We start from the raw sequence: 25,217 nt of genomic DNA, 5'->3' as shown, positions 1-25,217 counted from the left end.
TTTGGCAATTGTTAATGCTGTAAAGTTACCCATGCATATATCCTGTAAATAAAAGGCTATTAAATAAAAAAAAAAAGACAATAATTGACCTTGCACCCAACTATAAAAATAAATTAATCTTTTGTTCTCTGATGAAATAGTAAGATTTGGGAGATCTACAGGGGCTACAGACTTTTGCTTTCACTGACAAATATATTTTTATCTATTCTACAATACTTTAAGAAAGCTCAGTGGTAAAAAAAAATAATCAATTTTAACTTCGGAGGCCTTAGATTTAATTCAAAACTTTGCCAATTATTAATTGAGTGACCTTGAACAATTCACTTAACCTCTCTAAATTAGTTTCTTCCTGTATAAAATATGAGCCATTAAAGTCCTATCCAACTCTCAATCTATCATCATCTCTGACCTTCCATATTTCAATTCCTTACTGAGGGTTATGGAGGCATCTCAATAAGCAGAGTATACAGCACAGCTGGGATCAAGAAGCTTTTCCCCTGAAGTCTGAGCTTAAACAAATCACCTAACCTCTTTAGAGTTTCCATTTCTTTTTCTGCAAAATGAAGAAAACAACACTGATCTCAAAGGAAAAATAATTTGAAATATAAATTTAAATATAAATTAAATATATTAAATAAATATATAAAAATAATTAAATAATATATTAAATAAATTTAAATATAAATATAAATAAAATATAAATTATATAAATATGAACTATCATGAAAGTCCACCTGAAATGAATGAGATGTATGCAGCCTTTTGGAGGATATGTATAAAAGGCTCCCCAAGCAATGAAATTTGAAAATCACGACCCTGTTTGTTGCTCTCCTGTGGTTAATAATAAGGGGAGACCAAAAACAAAAGTGAAATAATTTACATTCTATTCAGAGACACGTACATAGAAGTATGTCAGATTTATAAGTAAGGCATCATCAAACTAATTAGAGTGGCAGTTAAAAGGGAACATTCCAAACACAGGAAGCGGTCTGTATAAAGTCTTAAGAAAGATTATTGTGTACAAGAAACAATGGATGAAAAGGTAGGTGAGAGTCAAGTGGAAATTTGGACTCTAAATGCCAAAAAGAGGAATTTATATCTGATCCTACAGGGAAAAATTATCCATTGTAAATTCTTGAGATAGAATTGGGCTTTAAAATTATCATACTGTTACATGAACTGATGCTGAGTGAAATGAGCAGGACCAGGAGATCATTATATACTTCAACAACAATACTATATGATGACCAGTTCTGATGGATCAGGCCATCCTCAGCAACGAGATCAACCAAATCATTTCTAATGGAGCAGTAATGAACTGAACCAGCCATGCCCAGAAAAAGAACTCTGGGAGATGACTAAAAACCATTACATTGAATTCCCAATCCCTATATTTATGCCCACCTGCATTTTTGATTTTCTTCACAAGCTAATTGTACAATATTTCAGAGTCTGATTCTTTTTCTACAGCAAAATAACGTTTTGGTCGGGTATACTTATTGTGTATCTAAGTTATATTTTAATATATTTAACATCTACTGGTCATCCTGCCATCTAGGGGAGGGGGGGGGGTAAGAGGTGAAAAAATTGGAACAAGAGGTTTGGCAATTGTTAATGCTGTAAAGTTACCCATGTTTATATCCTGTAAATAAAAGGCTATTAAATTTAAAAAAATAAATAAATAAATAAAATTATCATACTGTCAGTCTTATGGAAGGTAGATTACACACGAGTCAAGGAGAATGATATGCTATTTCAATAATCCAAGGGAGAGATGATCAGAAGTAGAATTAGGGTGGTGGCTGTAGAAGTGGAGAGGAAAAGAGACAAAGGGAAAAAATATTGTAGGGGTGGAACTTGTGTGATACAGGGGAAAAAAACTGCAAAAAAGTTCTATGTAAGCATTCAATGGATAGGGAAATTTTGGGGGAAAAAACAAAAAAATTTTAAGATTCAAATTTTACAATAAATGAAAAACCAAGGAAATACTGAATGTAAAAAAATTGTCGAGATGCATATAAGAAATGATACGGAAGCAAAGATGTGAAAAGCAATGTGAAAGGCCAACAAAGTTCAGGTGAAATACAAAGGGCAATTTATGGTATTGACATCATCATGTGCCCTTGCTCCTGCTTTATTGGGCCCTTTCCTTTGCTCCTGCTTTATTGGCTCTACTATTGTGTAGAGCCAATAAAGCAGGAGCAAAGGCACACAATTATGTCAGTGTCACACTCAGCACTGTGAAAAGCCAACAAAGTTCAGGTGAAACACAAAGGCAACAACACATCATTAAGGGTAGAGCAAATAGACCCCAGGGACAGAGCAGAGTCTCAGTTTCAGCTTCTTGCAGAGGAAGCACCAAAGCCGGAAGGTCCAGACCAAAAGGAAGTTGGAACTTCTGTGGTTCCAAACCAGTATAGCTCCCTGGCCAGCCCGTAGGGGCCGAATCTCTAGCAGTGTCTACTCTTGTTCTGACCAAATTCAGGAACTTGCAAAACTCGGAACATAGGGATACAGCAAGCAAATTTTGCCTTGGATCATACTAATTGTGGGTTCCCCAGCCTGATCCTAAGATTCTGGATTAACACAGCAACAACAGAATCAATCAAGACTTCCTCTTCAAGTGTGGCAGAGCCCAGGCTTAATAACAAATTTAAAATCAGTTTATGTATAGGACTGCTTGCCATCTGGGGGAGGGGATGAAAGGGGGAAAAGTCGGAACAGAAGTGAGTGCAAGGGATAATGTAAAAAAAAATTATAAAGGCATGGGTTCTGTCAATAAAAAGTTATAATTATTTTTTTAAAAAATCCTTTGTTAATAAGCACTCATTAAGTGCCTACTATGTTGCTAGGCACTATGTTAAATGCTAAAGATACAAAAAAGACAAACTACCCTCAAGAAATTGACAATCTAATTCAAAGTAACCTGGAAGAATGACTCCTAACCAGCTACCAATACAACCTCAGAGAATTACAGAACATGGCCACAAACTCAACTAGCATTCCTGGAAGAAATGAAACTAGATTGTTTTTGAAGAGTTTAAAAATGTTTATAAATTAAATGAGAGCATGAGGGAGAAAAATTGAAAAATGAGAGCTCTGCAAGACGCATTGGAAAAAGGTACAAAACTGTCCCAAGCCAACACATTCCTAAAAATCAGAAGGGATCAAATCAGAGCTGATAACTCTATGAAATAAAGAAATATTCACACAAATTAAAGGTTGAGAAAATAGAATATAAGGCATCTCACATTAAAAACTAACCTGGAAAACAGAATACAATTTTTAGAATGAGTAAGAGTATCTGAAAGCTATGGCCAAAAAAGGGGGTAAAAAAGCTGAGTCATCCTAGTCCAAGATATTAAAAAAGAGAGATCCAGATTCTTAGAACTAGAGGGGAAAGTAGAAATTGAAAAAAAAAATTATCATTCACTTACTGAAACATCAAAGTGAAAATTCCCAGGAACATTATAATCAAAACCCCAAACTGTCAGACCAAAGAAAAAATGCTGAAAGCAAGTAGAAAGAATTCAAGTACTGAAGAGTCAAAAATCAGACCCACACAAGCCACCCCTATAAAGAAGCAGAGAATTTAGAATATAATATTCTACAAAGCAAAGGATATGAATTTACAACTAAAAATAACAATCAGAAAAATTACTGAGGAAAAAATAAACCTTTTATGAAATAGAGGACTATGAAATTCAAATACAGAGGTTAAAGGAAATATAAACTAGTAAATATGAATGAACAAAGATGAATAAACAATGACAAATAGCAAGATAAACAAGGATTATACTTTATACAGAGTAATGATAAATCATGTGACTCTCTATGCCCAATCATCACAGGAAATCAATCTAATAAGAAAAAGTCCTGGAAGTTACTCTGTAATATCTTACTCTTAAAGGGGGAAAAAAGTGGGAATGGAGGAGGGCGAGTTTGGGGAAATAGCTGACACTTCAACCTTACTCTCATCTGAATTAGAAGAATACATATCCATATACACCTACAATTTGTGTGTGTATAGAAGGGAAGGGGAGAATGAAGGATAATTAGAGGAAAAATAACTTAAAAGAAGGCTCATCTCCCACTTAGTTATCTGAGGTCTCTTTTTCTACCTTGGACAAAATAGTGTATTCTTTCCACCTGACAAGCTGCCAAAGATCTCAAGTTTTCTTGCAGATAAAATCTTTCACATTCAACTCTCTAATTCAATTCAATAGTTATAGAATAAACACCAGATACGGAGGGTACAAAAACCAGGGGGAAAAAATGGGAAGGATCCCAGTAAATAAAGTAAATACAAGGTCTATATCTCACTTTGAGATATAATGAAAAGCCTCCTAAAGAAGGTGCTACTAGAGCTGTGTTTGGAACAAAAAGAACAAAAGCCAGTGATACAAAGAGAATGAGATGAGAGGACATCCCAGGTGTAGGGAATACCCAAGTGTAAAGGTGAAAAAAAGAAGGTGGTGGGTGACACTATGTGAGCAGTATGTAAGGAGTTAAGAGCATGGTTGGAATGCTTTTGAAAACCAAAGGAAAACACTGGAGTTTACTGACATGGTCGGACCTGTGCTTTAGGAAAATCAAATTAAGAATGGAATTGAAGATGGATGGAAGCAGGAGGGAAAGATAAGAGTTGAGGGAAGAAGGGGTCTTGTGGCAGACGCAGTATGTGGATGAATGTAAATAAAAGGCGTAGTAAAACTGTGCTGATGGTTGTTGGGGAGAGGAGGGTCAAGGAATGTATTACAAACTCTTTAAGTCTGTGTTGCTGTTCTCAAAAGATGCTATGATAGGCAAAGGAGTTCGATTTAAATGAGGGAGGGCTGTGCAAAGTTACCAGCCTCACTTTTTTCCTCCGAGCTTAAAAAGGCTTCAACAACAGCTTAAAATTGAGGCAGAGAATAGCCTCATGGATGTGAAGAAAAAATTTCTTCCATTGCTGCAGGTTCAGAATCAAGGCTTGACTTGAGACCTCCAGCATTGAGAAAGGAGACTTTTGTCCTGCTCTGCCCATTTATAAATGGGTCTGGCATCTACATGTGTCTCTTGTCCATACATACTGGAGTACCATGTATCTTTTCTTGGTCGGTCCATGTGTCCACTGTTCTGCCTGAGTCCATGTCTGGCCCCCACCTGTCTGGCCCTCTCATGGTTTTCCTCTGGGTGGTTTTTGCTCAGAAATGGAAAGAGAGGAAGAAAGGAAAGGAAGTAGTGAGGGAGCTATAGATACATAGATATGTATCTATAGATAATGCAGATATAGAAATTTCTGTGTGTGTGTGTATGTGTGTGTGTGTGTGTGTGTGTGTGTGTGTATAAAAACTTGTGTGTGTGTGGTCCAGAGGGTGTTCATTCCAAATCTAGACAATGCTTTATCCACTTGATCTTTTCTGTATATGACTGTTTTGATCTTTGAATGATTACAGATCTCTTCCAGAAGACTTACTGTAATCAGCATAATGACACCTGCACATAAGAGTACCTTGTGATCCCACTTTGAACAGGATTCTTAGATAGCTCTATGGTGAATTACCTTTGGTGCTTCTCCCTGTTTTATGTCTTTTCTGATGATTCTTATCAGAGGATTATTGTACTTTCTCACTCGTCATTAAAACATTACCTTTATCCTATAAAGACTAATTATGTTTATGCTTTCAAAAACATCTGCTAGATACCATGACTGACAGTCACGGGATATTATTTTAACACTTATTTTGTAAAAGAAAATGTATAATTATGTACAAAAACTATATTAACAATATTATGATTTTTAAATATGACAATTCTTTTAAGTATTAAACTATAAAATAGACGAAGTTTCTATTTGATACAAAATATTTAGTCTCACTATTTTATTATAAGAAACTATAAAGAGCCTACAATTTAAAAGTCTGTTTTAATAAATTAATGATATCAATGACATTCTGTAGCATGTTGTACAGTTGTCTTATTGGCTTGCCTTTGAATGACGCAATGAATGACAAAATGAATGATGATGCTATCTTTGTAACCTTACCCAGGAATCTTTAAAAAAAAATTTTTTTTAATCAAAGCAGATACTCCTTAAACTACATCAACAATTTTATCCATAAAACACACTTATTTTTTAAAGTCATTTACCATTTAGACTCTTCGTCAGTATATCTACACTCTCTTAAATTTTTTTCTACCATAATATATTCTTTCTTAGTCTCTTTTGTAGGGAAATTACTCGTGTACAGCCTCTAAGTGGAGATGTCCCCCAAAGCATTTCTTTCGTGACTATAAACTCTTCTTTGAAAAATTTATTTTATTCTTAATTATGGAATAAAACAAGAGACAGTGAATATGTCAATCTATAAGTAGCAATGTGGGGACTTGAACTCATATGATCGATTTTCCCACCAGATCATTTCTATTGGTTTGATGACCATTTCTACATAGATGACTTTCAAATTCAGCCCTGATCTTTCTCCAGAACTCTCTTGGGTGACAAATTGTTTCTCTGCCTGCATGTCCTATTTTGGATATATTAAAAGAACTAATTTTATCATTCATTTTAAACTTACTGCCCCATCAAGCTTCTTGATTTCTGTTGAGGATACCACTTTCCTGCACCCCAAGTGTGCTATCTCATACTTGACTTCTTCCCTCTCCTTCAACTTTTCACCCAATCAGCTGCTAAGCTTGTCCTTTGCCTCCATAAGTGAACTCTTGCATTTATCTCTTCTCTCTACTCACAGCGCCACTCCTCTAATTCAGGTCTTCATTCAGTCTCTTATCAGGGTTTTTTTTTTTTTTTAATTGAAAATGTTAATATTTAACAAAAAATACCCCAAATGCATTGTGAACAGTTTACTATGGAAACCCCACTTATATCACCAAGTCATCAAGCCCCGCCTATAAGAGTCACAGAAAAAGACTTTGTGAGGTATAATTAAGGAGAAGGAGGTTGAAGTTAACTGAGATAAAGCTGTCTATAAGATGATATAATGAGTTTACCAAACTGACTTTCTGGTTTTCCCCTAGTAGACTTTGGCTGTCGGGTTCGAGCACTAAGCAATCTATAGGAGCCATTAACTAGAAGCAGATATGACAGCAGCAAGAATCATGAGATAAATTTCCTCTAATGTAAACAAAGTGGGCTTCCATTCCATTTATTTTATTTTTATTTTGAACTTAAAGCCCAAATAAAATAAACATTTACAAATACACGAACACAACAGAAAAAAGAGAACTATACATGAAATTGTAAATCTCTATTGCATCTTACTTCAAAACTATCCTGATTGCCTATGGGATTCCCTCAGATTCTTTATCATTTCTTTATGATTCTTTATCATTTTAGAAAATGCTTCAATGAGCCTCTTTTCTATGTGGGGTGTAGGTGGGGGTGAGGGTGGGGATGAGGGAGACAACAACTAGGGATCTCATCTCCTTGCTATCCCTCCCAAATGGAAAGGAAAAAAAAAGAGAAATAAAAATCTATGGACTTAATGATCATTTCTAATCCATTAATTGCCAGTCTTATATAATTAATCCTTCTCTCTTTCCTAAGCTCCAGCACCGTTATCAGTTTGTCTACTGAACTACTTTTAGATGGATATCTTATAGGCACCTCAAATTTGATATATCTAAAACAATTCTCTTTCCCTTCCAAAACCACTCCTTTTTAAAACTTTCTGGTTATAAGATCAATACCTATCCATGATTTCAGAAAGACCTGGAGAGACTTACATGAACTGATGCTGAGTGAAATGAGTAGAACCATGAGGTCATTATACATAGCAACAAGATTATACAATGATCAAGTCTGACAGACATGGCTCTCTTCAATAATGAGATGATTCAAACCAGTTCCAATTGTTCAATGATAAAGAGAATCCTCTACACCCAGAGAGAGAACTGTGGGAACTGAGTGGTTCACCACATAGAATTTTCACTCTTTTTGTTGTTTGCTTGCATTTTATTTTGCTTCTTTCTTTTTTTAATGGTTTGATTTGATTTGATTTTTCTTGTGTGGCACGATAACTGTATAAATTTATATGCATATATTGGATTTAACATATATTTCTACTATGTTTAACATGTATTGGACTACTTGCCATCTAGGGGAAGATGTGGGGGAAGAGGGAGAAAATTGGAACACAAGGTTTTGCAAGGGCTAATGTTGAAAAATTGTCCATATGTTTTTAAAAATAAAAAGCTTTAATTTAAAAAAAAAGATCAATACCTATTTTCCACACAGAGTTGATAAGCTGGTTGGTTCTGCTGAACTTCTCCACCCCATTGGGATATATTAAGAACTGAAAGTGATATATTAAAAGGGCAGCAATAAACACATGATGAAACAAATAAAAATAGCACAGCTTAGAATACTTCTGGAACAAAAATAAAAGCATATGATACTTAATCAGGGATGAAGTTCAACTAAAACTATAAAATTATTTTTGCCTGGAATTTTGCAAATCTAATCAGTAGAACTTTAAATTGAAAAGAGAGGTGATACATATACATGTATATATATGTGTGTGTGTGTATATGTGTGTATGTATGTATATTTACCAATGTAACATGGGAAGAACCAATAAAATACCAAGCAAGACAGGCACTAAATCCAATAATAGGGCCAATAATAAAAAAATAAAATTTAAAAATCTATTTGTTATGGATAATAATAACAAGAAACTAACTTAACATTGTAAGTTTTACTAAGATAATAGGATACAATGAATGAAACAGAGCTCTGGTGGGGTACATACGGCAACCTGTTCAAAAAGAACTGAACAGAAAGACTAGAGAGAATAAAAAGATCCATGGAGCCATACATTTTTCCAGATGACTAAAAAGGTCCACAACATTAAAAAAAAAAAAAAAAAGTTTAAAAATCTGTTTTAAAGAAAAATTTTAAATTTCTTTAGAATTAAATTAAGATTGTGTATTCAATAAACATAAATTACAGTAGAGCCCATTTCCCTACTTTCCTTTTATTTGGGGGCAGTCACATGCCATGGTGGATAATTAGAAAGATTTATCTCCCCGAGTTCAAATTAGAACTCTGACACTTATTAACTGTGATCCTGTGTTTGCCTCAGATCCCTCATCTGGAAAATGGGCTGAAGGAAGAAATAGCAGACTATTTCATTATTTTTGCCAAGAAAATCCCAAATGGAAGTCACAGTCACACACTACTGAAACAAGTAAAGAACAACTGTATTTCTACAAAAACAACTATAAGATCTCTCACTAACAGATAATCTAATCCATCACATAAAACCTGGCAGATTCTGAAGAACCAGTTCAACTTTCTGTTTAAAAAAAAAAAAAAACAAATACAAAAAACAAAAAAATACAAATCTTATCCTTATTGATTTCACTTGCCTGATAAATTTCACACCATGTTTAACCTATCAGAATAGTCAAACAAGTCAAAACAAGCACCTTCTTCTAAGCACAAAAAAGACAACACATAAAATTGAACTGAACACTTTCCAGTGTCATCTAACTATAACCCACCTCTGCTGTACTCTGTCCCTTAGCATCTCCTTATCAGCAAGCATTACTAATTATCTATTGGCAGAGCTAAGAAATAAGAGATAAGAATGCAAGGCTAAATAAATGTGCTCAAAGGGCTTAAGGTGACATTCTGGCAAATTATAATCTTTAAACAACCTCAAAAATGACATTAAAATAGTATAACAATAGTATATAAAGATAATGGAAAATTATTGTTCTATAAAAAATGAACAAGCTAATTTTAGAAAGATTTGGAAAGATTTATATGAACTGATGCTGAGCAAAACAAGCAGAACAAGGAATACATTGTACACAATAATAGCAAGAATGCGATAATCAACTATGAAAGATTTGCTTCTTCTCAGTGGGGTTCAGTGATTTAAAGTTATCCCAATAGACTTTGGACAGAAAATGCCATCTGCATCCAGAAAAAGAACTAAGGAGGCCAAATATAAATCTATACGTTATGTTCACTTCTTTTTTATTTTTTTTTCCTCTTCTATGGTTTTTCCCTCTTCCATGGTTTTTCCTTTTTTGGGGGAAGATTTTTCTTCCCAACATGATTCATAAAGCAATGTGTGTTAAAAAATAAAAACTAAAATAAAATTTAAAAATACATATATTAGAAAAATTAGTCAGGGGCAGCCAAGTAGCACAGAAGATACAGCACCAACCCTGAAGTCAAGAGGACCCGAGTTCAAATGTAGTCTCAGATACTTAACACGTCCTACCTGTGTGATCCTGGGCAGGTCACTTAACCCAAATACCCTCAACAAAAACAAAACAAAAAAAGAACTCAAAATTTCAATTTCTATGTACTTCAAAAATAGAGACCTTTATTCTTCTTACATGATACTGAACACAGTGGAAGACAGTGGTATGAACAATTTGGAATCAATAGAACTGAATTTAAACTCAGTTTTCCTATTCACTTAGCTTACTTACTAGCTGTGTGACCTTGAGCAAGTGATTTAACCTTTCTGGATCCAAGCTTCCTCATCTATAATATAAGGAGGTTGGAGTAAGTAGTTTTTAAGTAAGAGCTTCTTTCCAGCATCAAGTCTGTGATCCTATATTGTAACATATTTTAAAAATTAAGCTCTTTGTAGGACCCTCACTTTAAGGAAAATGAAGTTTAGAGAAATACAATTCACAATATCTAGTTCAGAGGTTTTTCAAACAAGTATTTTTTAAATTTTATTCCTAGTTTATGGGATAAAACAAGCATTTCTCTAATATAGTACAAGAAAAAGATGAGTGTATAAGAAACTACAAAACTGCTATTCTTTTCAAATATACAAAATCATCACATAAATTTCTTTTTTTCTTCCCCTCCCTACTCTAGAGATGGCTACTATTAGACACTGTGTGTGTGTGTGTATAAAATTATTCTATATACAATTCTACTAATCATTTCTAAGCATTTAAGCACTGAGATTCTAAATACTAGCAAAAGGAAAAAAAAAATCTCTGCCCTCAAACAGTTTATATTCTAATGGGAAGATAACAAGGAATGAAGAAATTAACAAGAACAGGATTGTCATTTTGTCTCTTTGTATCTCTATTGCTGAGAACACTAATTAAACTTATATTTACCAATACTTGCAATCAAATTTTATAGACCAAATGTGTGCAAACATCAATTTGTCACAAGTAAAATTTAACAAAAGGATAAACTGAGGTAATTCTCTGAGCAAAATGACATTAACGGAGGCAGGCACCTTGTCAGTAAAAGGTCAATGGCTTGCTTCCATTTATGCCAAAGTCCCCCCCAAAAAGGACAGTTCCTTTTTAATGGATTTTGAGGAGTACAATAAAGTACAGAATAGATGATATCATGAAATTACAGACAACATGACTAGTTACAAAACTGAATTGCAGAATACAATCTATGTAATGGGCAATAAAAACCCACTTTCTTCTCTCTTGAAACTTAGACTTAAAAGTACTCATTGTTGAATGCAAGTTCTAGGCAGCAACCCAGACTTTTGGAGAGAAAACCAAAAAATCCTAGAAGGATAGCTTGGTGGTACAGAGATTAGTCTCAACTCCCTTGTGCTCATACCTGTGAGAAATACTGAAAAGCTAAGAATGTTGCAAGCTTCAAGATAAGATAACAAGGACTACTGAACAATGGGTTTTCAGAATGTGAGAAATTAAGAAAGATTACAATTCCACAGAAAAATTAAATTTCAATCTCTTAGAAGCCTCCAACAAACAAGGAATTGGGGAATTAGGAAGGCATAGGTGAACTCAGCCATTTAGAAAGTCTTGTGGCTTTGAGAAAAACACAAGTTTTATATATTAGCCAATCCAGCTCAAACTGGTTGGGCTTGACCAACTTGACCAAATCAGTACTGTGCCTGCTTAATAGGCTAACTGAATATTAAATAACCCCTCCCCCCATAACAGTTGTTTTCCTCCATTTTTGAACATGGGATGTATGAGAAGGGAGGGGGGACAAAAAGCCTGATCTGAATTTCAGTACCAAATTTCCAACTTCCTAATAGACATCTAGAGTCAGAAGATATATGACTGCATAAACTTAACTCTTCAGTCAGCTTTAGTCATCTGTAAAATCTGGGTAACAGCTGTACTTTCATAACATGGAGACAACCTTGGGTTCTCAATAGTTATATGAGTAGATGCCCATCAATTGGAGAATGGCTGAATAAATTGTGGTATATGAATGTTATGGAATATTATTGTTCTGTTAAGAAATGACCAGCAGGATGATTTCTGAAAGGCCTGGAGAGACTTACACGAATTGATGCTGAGTGAAATGAGCAGGACCAGGAGATCATTATATACTTCAACAACCATACTATATGATGACCAGTTCTGATGGACCTGGCCATCCACAGCAATGCGATGAACCAAATCATTTCCAATGGAGCAGTAATGAACTGAACCAGTTACGCCCAGAGAAAGAACTCTGGGTGATGACTAAAAACCATTACATTGAATTCCCAATCCCTATATTTTTGCCTGCCTGCCTGCATTTTGGATTTAGTCCAATTCTTTTTGTACAGCAAAATAATGTTTTGGTCATGTATACTTATTGTGTATCTAATTTATACTTTACTATATTTAACATGTATTGGTCATCCTGCCATCTAGGGGAGAGGGTGGAGGGAAAGAGGGGAAAAATTGGAACAAAAGGTTTGGCAATTGTCAATGCTGTAAAATTACCCATGCATATAACTTGTAAATAAAAAGCTATTTTAAAAAATAGTTATAGTTATACTAATAGAACAAAAGCCATAGTGGGCTCAACCATGGCAACACACACATTTGGAACTAAGTTGTGATTTCATCTATAATCAAGTCTTATAGAGTTGCCTGGGGCACTGAGAGGGTCAAGTTACTTACCTTTAGTCAAAAATCGATATATATCAATCTAAATTTAAACCCAAGTGGCCTGTCTCCCCAAGGCTAGCACCCCAACTCTATTCACTATATTTACTACTGTACATACAAAATAAAGTACTTCAGCAAGAAGGGTTACTAAAAACTATGGGAATCAAGAAAGACTTCTTACAGGAAAGGTTAGTTGAGCTGAACCTTGAATATGAGCAGGGAGCACTTTCTAAGCTTAAGGAGAACCTGTGTGAAGACATAGAAAGGAGATTAAAAAGTAATAGTCAACATGGCTGGGGACAAAAGGGACAATTTGTGTAATTAGATTGTAAAGAAAGGCTAAAGTCCCATGTGAAGAATTTTAGATACCAAAATAAAATTTGTATTTTTATCTTGAAGGAAAGAGGAAACCACTGAAACTTCTGGATCGGAAGAGTGACCTAGTCAGACCTAAACTTTAAAAGCATTAATTTGATAGCAGATAGCTATCAATAGCTATCTGATAACTCCAATACAATGGAGGGAACATATTGGATTCAGGAAGCCAATCTAATTAAAAGACTTGCAGCAGTCCAAACAAGTAATAAGGTTCTGAATTAAAAATAGCTGTATTATGAGCAAAGAGAAAGATCAATTAAAGAGACACTATGGAACTAGAATTGATTAGATGGGAAGGCAGGGGTGAGTTAAGTAAGAAAGTAGAGAGTCAAGGATGATTGCTATGTCTAAAATCTGGGTGACTGGAGATTGTGAGGGCTGTATACATAGGTTTATAAGTTATAATCAAGAGATGATAGTTGGGGAGCTGGGGAGAGTGTAGAGAGTAAGAAATCTCGAGAGAGCCCTGGTGTATACACCCAAACATATGAAATAGAACATGGATTATAATCCTGCAAAAGACACTGAGGAGTTATCAGACAAGCAAGAGGAGAATTAGAAGATATTATCACCAAAAAAAGTCAAGAAGAGAGTACTCAGCAGGAGGAGGTGGCCAGCACTTTAAAACATTTGCAGAGAGGTCAATCATAAGATAATAAGAGTTGAAAAAAAACTGCCATTAGCAATAAAGAGATCATTGATGACACTTAATTCTTTAATTTTTGAAAAAAAGAGCAGTTTTATAACATAATATAATAATTTTAAAAGATCAGCTATCTTAAAGTTCAGATTTGACAATGTCACTCTCCTGATGCTAAAGCTTCTTGTCCCTCCAGGATAAAGTGAAGATTCTGTTTTGGCATCTTAAAAAGATTTACCCTAGGACTCTTCTACCTCAATTACTTCCTTACTGTTCCCTCAGAATCTTTAGCTTCTTTCAAGTCTCCATTTATCTCACAATTCATAATAGGTAACTTTCAATAGGCAAATTCCAATTAAGCTCTTATTTTGTGCTGGATAGGAGCACGAAATATAAAATCCTTGCTTTCAAGGAATTTATATTCTACCAGGAAGAAAGCACACACAGGCATGCACAAGCACACACACGAAATTATACATACATGTGTATGCAAAACAAATGCAATGTGGTTTTGGGAGAGGGTACAGTATAGTCCTAACAGCCAAGGGAATAAGGAAAGGCCTTCTATAGAAAGTCAGTCAATAAATATATAAGCATCTCCTAGGTGTCAGAAACTATGCTAAGCAGCAGGGGATTAAATTAAAAGAGTTTTTGCCCCTGAAGAGCTTATAGACTAACCAAAAAGATACACACACAAAAATCCAAGACTGCAGAAGAAATACCAGTCAAGAAATGCAATTGTTTGGAAATGAAGACTTTCTGGGAGTCTTTTTTAAAATGGAAGCTTTGAAAGGAATTCTTTCTTCTGCCCTCCAGCCCCTCAATTAGAGGGTCTAAGGGTACTGAGCTACCAAAACAAATGCAGTTTCAGAAGATGAGTTTCCTCATAATGAGGTGTCTAGAAGCATTATCATGGAACTCAATTTTGCAAGAAATTAGGAATTCTAAGAGGAAGATGTATATTCCAGATGTTGGGGGACAACCTGTGGAAAAGCACAAAGAGACAAGAGATGGAGTGTTGTTTGAAGAATAACAAGAAAGACATTCTCAGTAGTTTGTCAGAGCATGTGAAAGAGAGTGATATATATCATACATATATATTATATATCATATATGTGACATATAATATAGATATAAAATAATATAAGGGAAAGAAAAGAAACATTTCTACAGTGCCTTTTCTATGTTCACATTCAGTCTTAACAAATCTTTACAAATATCATCTTAAGATAGTTAAAGCCTTCATAGTTTGGCTTCAACCTAACAAAAAAATGAGTCTCTACTTGATTCTAAATTCAATAGGGAGCTAGTCATTGAATAAAGGATTGACATGGTTAGACTTGTACAAGGACTATCACCACGGCAACTGTGTGGAGGATGATTCAGAAAAGGGAAAGACCTATAGCAGGAAGATAAACTAGGAAGCCACTATAGTAGTCCATACAAGAGACGATAAGGTCCTAAAGTAGAGCAATCACTATCCAGAGAAGGGTAACTAAAGAAAAGTTGTGGAGATATGAATCGGCAGAATTTGCAAATGAGTTGGTGAACAAGGAAGCCAACCCCTTATTGATCCCATAATTATTAGGGTTCTTTCCTTGTATTGCTAAGTAAAATGTAAACCCCTTGAATAATAAAAAAAAGATTATTTTTCAACTTTCTCCATATTCTCTGCAATTCATACAAGGCCTTACAAAGAATAAAATTAATAAATGTTTAACTTTATTTGTCTTAATTTTCTCATGGAGAGTACAATATCTGCATTATCTAGTTCCCTGGGAAAATACTGTACAAATCTTAAAATTCCATATAAAGGAGTTTTTTTGTATATTAATTTTCTATATTAGCCACAATCTGGCTGTAGTCAACCTTTGCAGATCTTTCCAAATCTATTTGAGTCTGCACTTCATCTAATCAAATCAAAATCAAATCAAATCAAATCAGATTATTCAGTTCTTTCCTCTATTTCATTCTTATCTTTCCTACTTCCTACTTCACTTGTGAATAGTCTTAAACTTGTTTCTATTATCTATATTTGCATATGTGTCTACACTTGTAATTTCCTAGGAGATATCTGATAAGAAAATGCCCTGCAGCCCTTTTTGTAGTGGCTAAAAACTGGAAATTGAATGGATGCCCATTAATTGGAGAATGGTTGGGTAAATTGTGGTATATGAATGTTATGGAATATTATTGTTCAGTAAGAAATGACCAGCAGGGTGAATACAAAGAGGCTTGGAGAAACTTAATGTGAATTGATGCTAAGTGAAATGAGCAGAACCAGGAGATCATTATACACTTCAACAATGATACAGTATGAGGATGTATTCTGATGGAAGTGGATTTCTTTGACAAAGAGATCCAATTCAGTTCCAGTTGATCAATGATGGACAGAATCAGCTACACTCAGAGAAGGAACACTGGGAAATGAGGACTGCTTGCATTTTTGTTTTTCTTCCCAGGTTATTTTTACCTTCAGAATCCAATTTTTCTCTTGTGCAACAAGAGAACTGTATGGATCTGCACACATATATTGTATCTAAGATATACTTCAACATGTTTAACATGTAGGAGACTGCCTGCCATCTAGGGGAGGTGGAGGAAGAGAAGGGAAAAGTTGGAACAGAAGTAAGTGCAAGGGAAAATGTTGCAAAAATCACCCATGCATATGTTCTGTCAATAAAAAGCTATAATAAAAAAAATTGGAACAATAAAAAAAAAAAAGAAAAGAAAAAAGAAAATGCCCTGGATAAAAGCAGATCAACTGTTCAGTAACTTATAGTCCTAAAGAGTTGCCCAGAGAAGCAATAAACTGGGAAAATATTTTTATATAGTCAAAGGTTCTGATAAAGGCCTCATTTCCAAAATATATAGAGAACTGATTCTAATTTATAAAAAATCAAGCCATTCTCCAATTGAAAAATGGTCAAAGGATATGAACAGACAATTCTCAGATGAAGAAATTGAAACTATTTCTAGTCATATGAAAAGATGCTCCAAGTCATTATTAATCAGAGAAACAAATTAAGACAACTCTAAGATACCACTACACACCTGTCAGATTGGCTAAGATGACAGGAAAAAATAATGATGATTGTTGGAGGGGATGCGGGAAAACTGGGACATTGATGCATTGTTGGTGGAGTTGTGAACGAATCCAACCATTTTGGAGAGTAGTTTGGAACTATGCTCAAAAAGTTATCAAACTGTGCATACCCTTTGATCCAGCAGTGTTACTACTGGGATTATATCCCAAAGAGATTATAAAGAAGGGAAAGGGACCTGTATGTGCACGAATGTTTGTGGCAGCCCTTTTTGTAGTGGCTAGAAACTGGAAACTGAATGGATGTCCATCAGTTGGAGAATGGCTGAATAAATTGTGGTATATGAAAATTATGGAATATTACTGTTCTGTAAGAAATGACCAACAGGATGATTTCAGAAAGGCCTGGAGAGACTTACACGAACTGATGCTGAGTGAAATGAGCAGGACCAGGAGATCATTATATACTTCAACAACAATACTATATGATGACCAGTTCTGATGGATCAGGCCATCCTCAGCAATGAGATCAACCAAATCATTTCCAATGGAGCAGTAATGAACTGAACCAGCTACACCCAGAGAAAGAACTCTGGGAGATGACTAAAAACCATTACATTGAATTCCCAATCTCTACATGTTTGCCCACCTGCATTTTTGATTTCCTTCACAAGCTAATTGTACAATATTTCAGAGTCTGATTCTTTTTGTACAGCAAAATAACGGTTTGGTCATGTATACTTATTGTGTATCTAATTTATATTTTAATATATTTAACATCTACCGGCCATCCTGCCATCTGGGGGAAGGGGTGGGGGGTAAGAGGTAAAAAATTGGAACAAGAGGTTTGGCAATCGTTAATGCTGTAAAGTTACCCATACATATAACCTGTAAATAAAAGGCTATTAAATTTAAAAAAAAAAAAAAAAAAAAAAAAGAGTTGCCCAGAGAACTGAGAAGCTAACTGACTTATCCAATGTCACATAACCAGTCTACATTCAGATTTACACCCAAGCTCTCTTGGCTCTGAAAACTGGCTTTCTGTTCATTATGCAATACTGTCCCTAATGAGAAAATATGAAAAGATAAGGAAAAAAACATTCATAAAAGAAAGAAAATTTCTTTCAGCAGATTTGGATTAACACTAGTATCATGTTTCTCCAAAACAGAAGTCAACTTAAAAATATTTTCTTTGACAAAAATCAGTTCCAAAGGCACCTCGTCTAGTACACCAACATTTCCTATTCTATGTGAGTAAGTGCTCTTCCTACTAATACACACCACAATCAAGGGCTTTTGTGAACTACTGTTTAAAAAAAAAACAAACCCTAACCTTCTGTCTAGTAGCAAGCTTCTGAGCAACAAGTTGGAATGGTGCTCAGAAAGCAAAGGCCAAGCTGGTCACCAGACTTGAAGCCTTCCCGGTTTAACGGGACCCTTCAACTACTAAGAACTCATATCAACCCACCTACTATAGACCTCAGGTTTTCTTCTCTGTAAAATAATCTCCAAGTATCCCTCCAGTTCTTATTCCTATGATCTATAACCCATATTAGTTGTACTATGCTTGATTCAGCAAAATTGCACATTTCCTAACAAACAGTTTAAAGTCCAACTCTGAAATGCAATGCATTATTCCTAGTCAAGGAAAAGATCAGATAAAGTTTTAACCACTCCATTTTACTACCTCACTAATCTTTCTTACTTCTATGTCATACATAAATAAGGGAAATGCTGTGGATAGTTTATTTTGGCAAAATCTCCCACACTATAGTCTGTCAAAAAGATAAAACAATACTAACTAGAGTTAGTTACAGTTAGTCAGATTCAGGACTGACTGAATAGGTAAAAGCAAAAGAGAAGTTAGGAACAGGCTTGATATGGTATAAATTCTAGGGGAAAATGGTGGTGGTTTGGGGGTCTCCTGTTCTGGCAATCCAATTCCAAAGTCCTCTGACTTTGCCCCTCCAACCTAGGAATGCTAATGTTCTGACAATCTGCTTGATTCTGGGGACCACTCCTCAATTCATTGCTGAGTAATAACGTTGTCAGAGAGAACCAAATTCAGAAGACCACTCTTCCTTCCTACCTATGAGCCATAGAATTAATATATCTATGATACATACATAATTCCTTGCTTCTGTTTCTCTGCTAATTTCTTTTTGAAATTCAAATTTGAAATTCTGCTTTGTGATGGCAATACAATTACAATAAACTTTGCCCCTTGACTTGGAGATGGGTTCAAGCCTGCAAATTCTGTGACCCCAAACTTTTGGGATCCCCTTTTCCAACCTCAGTCTGACATTAACTTGGAAGATCCTTACAGGAAAGTTCGGAGATATGTGATTAGTTCTACGCTATTTGATATTTTTATTAATGATCTGGATAAAAGTATAGAAAGCATGCTTATCAAATATACAAATAATTATGAACTATAAAGAGAGAGCTCTCAAATTATGACAGTCAGGTTTCAAAAGTATCTTTACAGGCTAGAATCCAGACATCCAGAAACAATAAAGTCCAAAGAAATGAAAAAATAGAAGAAAAATTGATCACATTGGAAAAACAACTAACCTGGAAAATAGATAAGGAGAGATGATTTAAGAATTAGACGACTGAAAGCCATGTTCAAAGAAAGATGCTACATATCATCATTCAAGAAATTATCAAGAAAAACTGTCCTTATGTCTAAGAAACTGAAAGAATCTACCAATCACCACCAGAAAGAGATCATCAAATGAAAACTCCCAGGAATATTATAGCCAAATTCGAGAATTCCCGAGTCAAGGAAAAAATTGTGCAAGCGGCCAAAAGGAAAAAATTCACATACTGTGGAGCCACAGTCAGGATAAGACAAGATTTAACAGCTACCACATTAAAGCATCTGAAGGTACAGGAATATCCTGGAAGGCAAAAGTTGGGATAGTGGGGGGGGGGGAGGGGGGGGAAAGGCAGTCAAGAAAAAGATAAAAGAGAATGGGGAAAATTATCTCATATCTAAGAGATCAGAAGATTAGGACAGACCTAAAAGAATCGCTAGTGGGCATAAAAGAGAATTTATACTACAATTATCTTCAAGATGCTATTTTTACAGACACATTATATTCACAATAGTCTTTTCCTGGGAGACTCATCTCCATCTTCAGAGTAAGCAACCTCCATCTCCAGAGATTATCACAACACATCTTCTTGGAATACTTAAACAAGTTTATTAAATTCTAATCCTACAAACTGGTATGGCAGGGAACTCATTTAAGCCAGTTTCTGGGTACTTTAGATCCAATACTGGAACAAAACAAAACTTATGATCATTCAGCAGTTTCAAAAAGAAATTTACAATTTATTTAGCCATAGCTGGAGAAGAATATTTAAAAATAAGAAGGATGAGCACTGAGGAAACCTCAAGTTAAATCAGCTTGGCAAAGCTTCCTTTGCCTGAATTGCTCATCATTTTTCAGCAGCCAAATATCAGAATGAGTTTGTAGATCTTATTATATGCAGTCAACAAGCAAGTAATGTGAAAGCATTTAGAGCCTGGGTCCAGAATCTAGACAATGGACTTCAATATCTTAAAAACAAAACAAAACAAAACACTGGCGTAACAAGTATAAAGGAAGGGATAAGGTCATTTTGCCTACCACAACACAGAAGACATGACAATTGTATTCAAAGACTTGTTCAGCTTGGTCCCAGACGGAAGAACTAGAAACAAGAGGTAAAAATGACAAAGTAAACTTAAATTTAAGCTACATTAGTACAAAAAAAAAAAAAAAAAAAGAGGTCCTAATTAGGACAAGTAATGAATCCCTTAAAGAGGACACATTATCTGAATTTACATTACACATTTATATTGAGTATAACCAATTACAATATTTCACATAATTATAACTTCAAATAGTACCAACTCAAATATATTTCAGGGAATTCATTATTCAACTAATCAAGACCTACCTGTAGCAACAATTAAAACTGGCCATAAGGGGAGAATTAGGTGATTTGGGGCAATAAGTTTACTCTCACTCTAGATCTTCAAGAAAAATTGGATGATCACCTATTGGGCAGAGAATTCTTGCACATGGGAGCTGGAGAGGATACAATCTGAATCTGAAATTCTTTTTTACAACAGACCCCCCCCCTTTAATGTAGAGCCAGTTACTTTCATACTTAAGTACCAGTTTCCCAATTCCATCCCCCAACAAATCTTATCTTTAAGATATAGATGAGTTAATAAGGTCTTTAAAGAAATTATTTCCCTTCAAATTCAAATTATATTCAAAGTGATTTTCCCCCTTCACTTTTATTCTAATTATAGTTTTATCCTTCCCCAAAATGACCCAGATTTATTAAAAAGGTGGTTTTAGAAGAGGAAGCAGTAGAAGTGGGGGAAAAAAAATGCTTTCTTCCTTCTCCTTCCTTCCTCCCAGCAGGTAACAGAAAGGAAAATAGATTGTCTTTTAAATTTTAGTCTTATGCATAAAAGATGGTACATTGCCTAAGGTGTCTTAAGAGTTAGTGTAGAAACACACCAGTCTCCCAGTAAATAAAGTTTTTTTTTCCCCCCCTAACTTTTTAAAATTCTTTTGAATCTTCTTCTAATCCTGCTACCAAGGCCATGTTATAATAAGGAACAGAAAAACCAGTAACATTTGGCTCTAATGACCAAGAAGGTAGCAAGCTAGAATGCTGAAATTTAAATACTGTAGCCAAATCTGTCTTTCCCCCATTTTTGCAGCAAGTAGACATCAGAGTGCCTTCAGTACATTAAGTGCTGGAAAAGAATAAACAGTCCTAATTGCAAATCACAAACGCTCCAAACCCTTATGCCTCAGCCATTATTATGATTCTAATTAATGTCATCAAATGGGGTTCTGAGAACTGTACTTTGCTAAATAATTTTAGCCATTATTAGATTTTCTTCCTTCTGGCCACTCCCCATACCCCAATGCTCCCATTTTCCAAATACTATCCTTCCATATATAATTTATATATCCCAACATGATTGTATATTATAGTCTTGTTGTGGATTCACTTGACTTAAAAAACAGATCAATATTTACATTCTCAATCACATTCTACTTAGCTGAAATTCAATAATTTTTAAAATTCTTAGATTTGGTTCTGGATGCAAAAGGTAGATTGCTGTTAATAAAATAACCTATTTTATATAAGGTACTCTGCTAGGTGCGGAGATGGAAAGCAAAAATGATATGGCCCTCCCCTCACGGAGCTTGTATTATTCTAAGGGAAGATAATAAGTACACAAGTCCAATAGGAGTTGGCACTTGAGCTGAGCTTTGAAGGGACTCTTAAGAAGCAAAAAGAACATGCATTTAAGGGGATTCTGATTTTCACATAAAAGCGGCTAATTTAGGGGAAAAAATAATTGTGAGAGTTTTGGAAAATATTTTTCCCAATCGGCGTCCAACACCACTATATTTGGGGAAATGTCCTACACGAAACTAAACATTATTTGTTTTCATTTTAGATTAGAGTTTGAGGGCAAGTATCACCACTTAGGTTAAGAAAAAAAAAAAATCACACGCAAGTTTTTCCATTTTCCAGACTCAGCCTTCCTCTTCTTTCCCTGGGTAATTACAAACTCTAAGCCCAGATAAAAGGCTCTTCCTGTAGGCGGTGGTAATTAAATTGATGTTTGCAAAGCCCACGTGTGCGGGCAAGGGCTGCGAGAGCGACCAGAGGCAGCAGCAGCCCAGGCTTCCCAGTCCCAGCTCCGGCGCCCCCGGCCCCATCCCCCGCCGTTGGCGCCTCTTCCCCGGTTTTCCTTTTTTCTTTTACTAAGAAGGTGCCTTTTGCAAGAGTAGCTCCAAGTTGCCCGGGAGGATGCGAGGGGCTAAAAAGAGGTAGGAGTAGTAATCTCAGCCACGAGCCCCAACCGGAGAAGAGTCCCTCCTTACTCACCGTTATCCCGTCGCGACTGAAAGAGGAGTCCGAGTGGCGGGAGCAGGAGGAGTTGAGAAGGAGGAGGAGTTGGAGGAGGAAGCGGCGCCGCGGGGGATACAGGGCGGGGAGGAGGCCCGCACTAAAGCTGCACGTCCTGCTAAGGGCGGAGGACGGGTCGCAAAGCTGGGGAGGGCAGGCTGCGGGCCGAGGAGGCGCCCTGAGCAGCAGGAGGGCCTCGGCTTTCGCGGGGCCACACCCTGGAAGCCAGGGGCCGAGCTCCGGGCCACCCTTCGGCCGCTTCTGGGGGGGGGGGGGGCGGCTTCTCGGGGTTTGCGGCCACGAAAGGCTGGGGGGTGGGTCTGGGAGAGACGGGCATGATTTAACCTTTTTGTTTGTGCGACCTTTCGTGACCCCGCCGACCACAACGCCTATGGGGGTTTCTTTGCATTCCGCTGTGGTTTGCTGTTTCCTTCTCCTCGGAATTACGGCAAATTGGAGTTGTGATTTGTTAGGGACCACACAGCTGGTGCAGGAGCATGCAACCGCTCTTTCCACGGTGCAGCTCGGGCGCTTGCGATTTAATCAATCGTAATGTTTTCCGACAATCAAGTCAAGTCAAATCAATCGTTTATCAAGCGCCTTCCATATGCTCTGGAGATGCAAAGACAGACATAAAACATCCTTGCCCTTCTATTAGCACACTTTAATGGGGATGAAGTGCAAGACAACGTGCAAATACCTTTGTGGAGGGAGGAATACACATAAGATAAATTGGAGATCATCAAAGGGAAGACGTATTACATGCTAAGTGGGATCTAGAAAGGCTTGTTATCTAAGTTGGTATTTGAGCTGAAATTTAGAGGAAGCCTCTACGAGGTAGAAAGGAAGGAGGGCAATTGAAGGAGAAAAGTGTTGACATCCTAAACATGGAATGCCCGGTGTTAAGCTACGAGGCCGGGTTACTGAGTGACAACTGAAAAGATAGGAAGGTCTTTAAAAAGCCAAAGGAGATTTTTAGATATTTCTTCTGGGTGACAGGGAACCACTGGAGCTTAAAAGGAGTAAAAGGAGCAAGTCAAAATCGTGTTTTAAGAGTACATTATGAATTAGAGTAGGCAATAAGGAAACGACTATTATTCTTTGTAGTTAATGGCATATTTAGAGAATCAACTAAACTATTGAAACAATAACTTTAGCAAAGTTGCAAGGTAGAAAATAATAAACTCTCATAAATCATCAGTATTTCTGTTACCAGCGAAGCCAAGAGACAAGAACAGAAAAAAATCTCATTTTAAAATAACTGTAGACAATATAAAATATTTGGGAGTCTCCCTACAAGACAAACCGAGGAATTATATAAATATAATTATTATAAAATACTTTTCACACAAAGTCAGATCCAAACAATTGGGAAAATGTCAATTATTCACAGGTAACCCAAGCTAATAAAATAATTCTACCTAAATTATTCAGCCCATACCAATCGGACTGCCAAAAATTATTTTTTAGAGCTAGAAAAGATAATTACAAAAGTCAAGATTATCAAGGGGCTTAATGAAAAAATAAAATGCAAAAGAAGGTGCTAGTCTTACCAGACCTAAAACTATATTATGAAGCAGCGGTTATCAAAACTATTTGGAACTGGCTAAGAAATAGAGTAGTAGATCTGTGGAATAGTTTAGTTAGACAAGATTTAGAATCAATGACTACTACTGGATAAACCCAAAGATTCCAGCTTCTGATAAAATGGCTGGAAAAATTGGAAAATATGGCAGAAACTAGGCATAGGTTAATATCTCACACCCTATACCAAAATAAGATCAAAAATGAGTTAATGTTTAGACATAAAGGATGAAATCTATAGCAAATTAGGAGAGCAAGGGATGGTCTACCTGTCAGATCTATGGAGAAGAGAGGAATTTATGGCTAAAGAACTAGAGAACATTATGAAATGCTAAATGGATAATTTTGATTAGAAAGGAAACAGAAAGTTGGAAAACTGTGGTATTCTTTTCTTTTTTAGAATATATATGATGGTTCTCTGGGAGCAAGTTTCTTGGGGAGGTTTTCTGGAGACAGCCTTAGTTTCAGTTCAGAGTAATAATCACCCCAAATACATCCAGGAGTTAAAATCCAATCTTTTATGTGTCTTTCAAAGTCTTGAGCTTCAGCCCCTGGCTCCCTCCAAATGTCTCCAGCCAGCACAAAGGTGGAATATGGAATGAATATGACTCCGCCTCCAAGAGTGGGCTTCTTTCTGGGCTTCTGTGTCTGGCCCTGAGAGCTTCTGTACAATGAGTACACACCAATCATTATATCACTGTTTTCCATTATTTGTTGTAGGATTAAATCATTTCTAAACTAGATTTAAATATTGTCTCCTCAATC

The 25,217-nt window shown here is 35.9% G+C and overlaps 1 protein-coding gene across 3 annotated transcripts in view; it reads right to left on the bottom strand.

Moving 5' to 3' along the window:
- Nucleotides 1–23,004, bottom strand: part of ABCG2 (ATP binding cassette subfamily G member 2 (Junior blood group)) — a 76,602-nt gene extending 53,598 nt beyond the window's left edge. The window contains exons 1-2 of one of the 3 annotated variants that reach the window (XM_031943950.1): nt 22,848–23,004; nt 20,567–20,630 (exon numbers count right to left, since the gene is read on the bottom strand). The gene's annotated coding sequence lies outside the window, so the exon portion shown is untranslated. Of the gene's footprint in view, nt 1–6,560; nt 6,846–20,566; nt 20,631–22,847 lie in introns of those variants that run through there. The other 2 variants (XM_012552955.3, XM_031943949.1) reach the window with 2 other exon arrangements.
- Nucleotides 23,005–25,217: the final 2,213 nt, after the last annotated feature.

Source organism: Sarcophilus harrisii, chromosome 6 (genome assembly GCF_902635505.1).
Source record: "Sarcophilus harrisii chromosome 6, mSarHar1.11, whole genome shotgun sequence".
NCBI classification, from domain to species: Eukaryota; Metazoa; Chordata; class Mammalia; order Dasyuromorphia; family Dasyuridae; genus Sarcophilus; species Sarcophilus harrisii.
This window is presented reverse-complemented; position numbering and strand designations above follow the sequence as displayed.